This window comes from Cornus florida, unplaced genomic scaffold, assembly GCF_030987335.1.
Source record: "Cornus florida cultivar Cherokee Brave unplaced genomic scaffold, ASM3098733v1 CherokeeBrave_3.0.0_Hap2_Chr03, whole genome shotgun sequence".
Classification (NCBI taxonomy): Eukaryota; Viridiplantae; Streptophyta; class Magnoliopsida; order Cornales; family Cornaceae; genus Cornus; species Cornus florida.
This window is the reverse complement of record NW_026775573.1, coordinates 81,523,466-81,529,364: the sequence shown is the minus strand read 5'-3', so window position 1 is coordinate 81,529,364 and position 5,899 is coordinate 81,523,466. Positions and strand designations below refer to the sequence as shown.

Here is a 5,899-nt window from a genome sequence, read left to right as displayed (position 1 = left end):
TTTCGTTCTCTAGAAATATTAAGTACCAATGTGCATTGTGTCTTTGTGATATTGGTGTTGATGGGCATATGTGAAGGTTCACCCGCACCTGCTCCATCTCCTAAAAGTGGTGGAGGTGGCGGCGGCACCTCTGGTGCTACTGCCTGCACCATCTTTCCAAGCTTTATGCAAATTTCTTATAGGAAAAGAAAAATAGATGTGTATGAGCTGTGCCTAACTCATTTGCTGAAGGAGGGTCGCAACAGCTCTCTCCACATAAATGTCTGTTTTTAGTGAAGTAATGTGAGAAATAAAAAATGGTGAACTGGGAGCATTAGAACTAACGTTATAAACCATTATAAAATTCCATCTTCACTCATTAATTACTTATTAATGTATTTTATGTTTAAACTTATATTATTCGGCCTAGTTGATACAGTGCCTAACTCTCCAAATGAGTGTATTCGTATTTGAATTTCCCTCTTCCCTCGAATTCAATTTGGATTATTGATACATGAGCAACTAATCACATGTGTTTATTTGAATTTTCCTCTTATAAATATTGTCCAAGTCCATCTTTCGTTCAACTTCCTGATGGGTCAAATGCATCATTGGAACTGTTTATCTTTCATCCACTATTAAACTTAAGAATGATTTCTTTATCCCCTCATTCAAGTTTAACCTTTTATCAGTGAGTCAACTTGCAAAAACTAATAACTGTTTAGTGACTTTTTTTTTTGTTGAAAAATGTTTTTTCAGGACCCATCAACGAAGAGGACGATTGGACAGGGTAACGTTATTGAGGGGTTATACTATTTTCAAGCAGCTTTAGCAATGGCAATCATTAAACTTCCTTCCATTGATCTATGGCATTGCCGGCTTGGACACTTATCTTATCGTTCTCTACAAAATTTAATTAAGGATGTTTTTTTTTTTTTTTTTTTATTTTTTTTAATTTCTTGTTCATGGAATAAAGTTTGTGAAATTTGTCCACAAGCAAAACATGGGCAGTTGCCGTTTCCTTCTAGTACTAGTAGACACTTGAATTTCTGGATGATCACTTAATTTATTGGCTCATTTCTAGTTGTTAGGCACCTAATGAAAAGAAAATATTTGAACATGAACAGTGTCTAGCCAAGCTCAATTGATTAGAGGGTAAGGTGCAAACATTATCCATTTTACTAACATGCAAGTTGACGTTGAGTGGTACTTTAATCAAGTTGATCATGATCCAAGTTCGAACATATGTATAAACCACCTTGCATATATATACCATGAATATAAACCACAATAATCTCAATGGCAGCATTCCTTTAAGTCTTGGGAAATGTCATAAGTTATTATTACTAGACCTTGCTGAAAACAATCTCAATGGTACCATACCCTCAGAAGTTCTCAGTCTATCCTCCTTATCAATCTATATCAATCTGTCTCAAAACCATTTCACTGGTTCACTTCCCACAGAACTTGGAAAAGTATCTCAATAATCCGAGGTCTTTAACCTCGAACTCTGTCCCCAAGAATGACTTCATTCGATGAATCTCTTCTGAATCATTTCTAGTGATAACAATATCATCAACATATACAATAAGAGCAGTGGGAAAGCCCTGGTGCTTCTTGATGAGGAGAGTATGATCTACAGCCAAATTGAATTCTGTTTGTGTGATAATCTCTCTTGCAACTAATTAAGACTGGCCACTTCATCAACTTGATGTTAAAAATGCCTTTCTACACGGTGACCTTTCTGAGACAGTTTATCTGAGACAGTCTATATGGCTCAGCCACTTGGATTTGAGTCTAAGGGGAGTGCGTGTGTCATTTCAAGAAGTCTATCTATGACCTTAAACAGTCTCCTCGTGCATTGTTTGATAAGTTCAATAAAGCAGTGGTACTCAATAAAGATTAGACCCAATCATGGGTGGTATGGACAGCTGGCAGAAACTTGAGTCTTTGTGCAGCAAATATTCTCAGCTAAATAACTATTCATGAAATCAGTGTACATTTCTCTGCTGATAAACTAGGACTCGGACCAATTCTCAGAAACTTGGTCATCCGATCTCATTCATTTTCGATAGACACATGTTAGATTTTTGGCCCTCATGATTTCAAAGCTTCCACGACTATAGAAACATCCAGATGTTTATTTGGTGGAGCACTAAAAGACAATGTCATACTACAAAAAAATATATAGAATCTTCTTTTTCAATGAAGTCTTTTGCATTTGCATTCCATCGGGATTATGGATATGCATTGCATTTATGCCGTAAAGATTTTAAGTTTCTCTTCTCCTCACTAAATTTCTTGACTGTGCATAAGTTGCATAATGCTGAAACATTTACAGTAGAAGGAAGCCAAGCAGAGCTGAATTTAAAGACATTGCAAGGTGCCACAGAAAAGCAGGGAGGGACCACTGTCAAAATTATTATCAAAGAAGGCCCTCCTTTTACCTGTAAAAAAGTTATAAGTTTTGCTCAAAACTTGGATCTTCTCTGATTAATCTTTTTTTTTTTGAAGATAAAGCTCATCTTTTAGTGCTATGTGTTGTCGTCTTTCCATTTGAATTTGTATTGGGTATTTTTATTTATTATTATCATTTTGATGAATTCTCTTGTACAAATACAACTTTGTTGTGTTCAATTCATGCATTAACAAGTTGATGGCATTGATCTCCAACAGAAGCGATCCGAAAGTTCAGTCTAGCTGTTCATTCATAATTGCACACTGAAGGAATGAGCACGGTAACCGTTACTCAAAATGAAATGGTAAGAGGGGTTGGGGCTTAGAACCTTTAGCTGTTGCCCTCTGTTTGTTTTCAGAGGTTTTTAATTATCTTTAATTGTTTTATTTTGACAAATAGGCCTAACGAATGCATTTGAGAGCTCATCTCCATCAAGCCATATTTGGGCAACATCAAGTCCTGCTTTAACCAATCCTCCCTACACAATATATTTTCAATCAGAAAGAAAAACACTTAGAATAATTGAAAAAGGGGGAAAAAAAATTATATATATATATATATATAGAAGGGAGGTCAATGAGCATAAAAAATATTCATATTCCGATATAAACAATTAGGAATTTACTGGGTTATTCCTCAGGTCCAGTATGTACGAATGAACACCCTGATTTTCCATTTCCTGAATTGCATTCTCCATATCAGCAGCGACCGTCTGTCATATTAAAAACATGCGCGTTTTTGTTCATGATAATTTAAAATCACTGATAAGTTAAATAACCTGTAAACTATCTATTTGCTTTCATTAATTACAGTTAAAAAAAAAAAAAAAAAAAAAGAAGAAGAAAAAGCGCATCTGTTCAAGGACAAAGAGTAAAAATCATAACTACCTGAGAGAAGGCGGACAGCTTTACATATCCAGTCTTTTAGAGACGGCCATCCGAACTTCTATGCGGGATGATGGCACTGGATATAGGGGACAGCTTAATAAACTCGCTCGTTAATAATTTATTTACGGTGCAGCTAGCTGCTCGTTAATAATTTATTTACGGTGCCGCTAGCCGCTCGTTAATAATTTATTTATGGTGCCGCTAGCTGCTCGTTAATACATATTGCTAACTGTAAAAAACTTTTCTACGGGGTGATTCTCTCCATGTAAATAATGTAAAGACTTTTTTCACAAGCAACGTAAATAACATATTTATTTATTTATATTTAATATTCAATTAATGCTACCTAATCATCATTAAACATATCAAAAGACAATTTTACAATTCAACATATACCATTAAACATATTAAAAGATTTCACAATTCATACATTATTAAACATATCAAAAGATAATTCATCATGGTTTTCGTTGTATACATCGTGTTTATTGTATTTTCTTGTCAACATTAATCTTGCTGTGAGGAAGAAGGATTTGAAATTGACCAATTCACCCCCCCACTTGGTCCAACAAAAAGATACTTAAGAAAAGTGAAAAAAAAAAGTGTTTAGACCAATTCACCCCCTCCCCCTTTTGGTCTAACAATTCTCAATCCAATCAACCCATCTGCAGAGTATGAAAATCTAAAGATTTTAATTAAAATGATTAATTAAAATCTAATTAAGGGTTCAATTGGCCTAATTAAGTGTTTAACTTGATATTTGGACAAACTGGAAACTCTGGTCTAAGGCATACCCCAGCCGTCCTCGAGGGGAGCGGCCATGCCACCTCATGCCTCGCACAACTTGTTCATTAAAGCCAAGTCTGTAGGGCTCGGGGCATAGGATTGGAATCTCTCGAACAAAAACATTTGCAAAAAGAGTGTGATCTTCGTCTACTCGAGATTTATTCATTCGATTGAGCTTTCATAGCCCATCCATTCCCACATTCGATGATTCGGGCGAGTCTTCTTGCTTCGTCTGTGTCGTAAAGCATTTTTATTATATATATGACTTCCTGGGTCACAAAATTGACTTTTTCTCTTCGAAATTTGCAGATAGTCACCTTGCTTATTTGCAGGAAAGAGTCTGGAGCGACATTCTTCCTGCCAAGGTCCTTCTCTCTTCTTCTCTTCTTGAGACGATCTCGAAGGATTCTCCGAGAGCCTAAACAAAAGGTGACCGTCTACCTATCCAAAGCCAACACTAGGTCAACAATGACCTAAACTGCCATGAAACCAAACTGACAATTGCTAACAACATCTAAGAAGAGTGCCTAATTTCTAAATTTCAATTCAATTCCAAATGGCTTCAAATTAATATATGTCAAAGATCATATCGTGGTCATTACATATATCATATCAGTACTTTAATTTAAGCCATGAATAGTAAAATAGAATTTAATTAAATACAAGTAATTAAATTCTCTAGATTTCAACATTCATCCAAATATTCCAAATTTAGTATATATTAAACGACATGTCAAGATAATCACTAATATCAACTCAAAAGTTACTTACATCATTGGAATAGTCGAATAGAATTTAATTAAATAAAATAATTAAATCTCTAGATTTCAAAATATCTTCAAATCCTTCCAATTCAATATATAACAAAAATTAAATCATGATAATCACTAATATCAAGTCAAAAGTTTGGTTTTGAGGTTTCGGACATGAGATAGTCGTATCAGTGAGTGAGTGCTTTTTCAACTCTTTCAATATAAAATTTATTCCAAACATCTATATCATGGACTATGATTTATATCTCAAAGGACTATGGTACACTATTTGGAAACTTTGCATTTTTGCCCCTATGGACACCGGGAGCAACCAGAGTACTTTCTTACGAAAGTAAAGATACGTATCTCATAGAAATCACTGAGAATGAAGATACGTGAAGTCAGAAACCAACTCCGAACACAAGAAGTGTGGTTATGCAACCAAAGTGCCAAACAAGGAAAAGACGAAATGTGGAAAAAGACGGAATAGGGAAAAAGACGAAAAGTGAATAGTGTCAAAAAACGAAAGGTGCGGAACTGACTCGGTCCTCAAAGGAAGTTGTCAATCCACAGAAAAGAGTCTCGGAAATCACTCCAGAGCACTCGAGATAACACTAATCGTACTTTATGATCTGTTTCTTGGTGTGATCTTGTGTACGGTCCTTGTTCGGTTCTTTTGGGAATGTTCCTGATTTAATTAAATCTCTAGAATTCAAAAGTTATTCAAATGATCCCAAATTAATATCTAACAAGCACTAAGTCATGGTCATACCATATATCAAATCTAAGATGGAATACAAGCAAAACACAATTAACTAGAATTTAAATCAAATTAAATTCATTAAATCTCTAGATTCGAAACTCATTTGACAAGATTAATTTCAAGTTAAAACAGTTTAAGGGCAAAATACAAGTCCTTCTCTTCCATGCATGTAAAACACTCAATAATGACATAAAATACTTCAAAATAATAGTTCAATACCTCACTAGAGAATTGAATCTCTAGATACCAAAGCAAAACTAGGAGTTAGGCTAGC

At 34.8% G+C, this 5,899-nt stretch overlaps 1 long non-coding RNA gene across 1 annotated transcript; it reads right to left on the bottom strand.

Moving 5' to 3' along the window:
* Positions 1-2,855: 2,855 nt before the first annotated feature.
* LOC132298849 (uncharacterized) lies at positions 2,856-3,431 on the bottom strand. Its single transcript, XR_009479976.1, has 3 exons — positions 3,325-3,431; positions 3,063-3,149; positions 2,856-2,915 (listed from the first exon to the last, which is right to left on the bottom strand). It is a non-coding gene; the product is annotated as an uncharacterized LOC132298849 (long non-coding RNA).
* Positions 3,432-5,899: the final 2,468 nt, after the last annotated feature.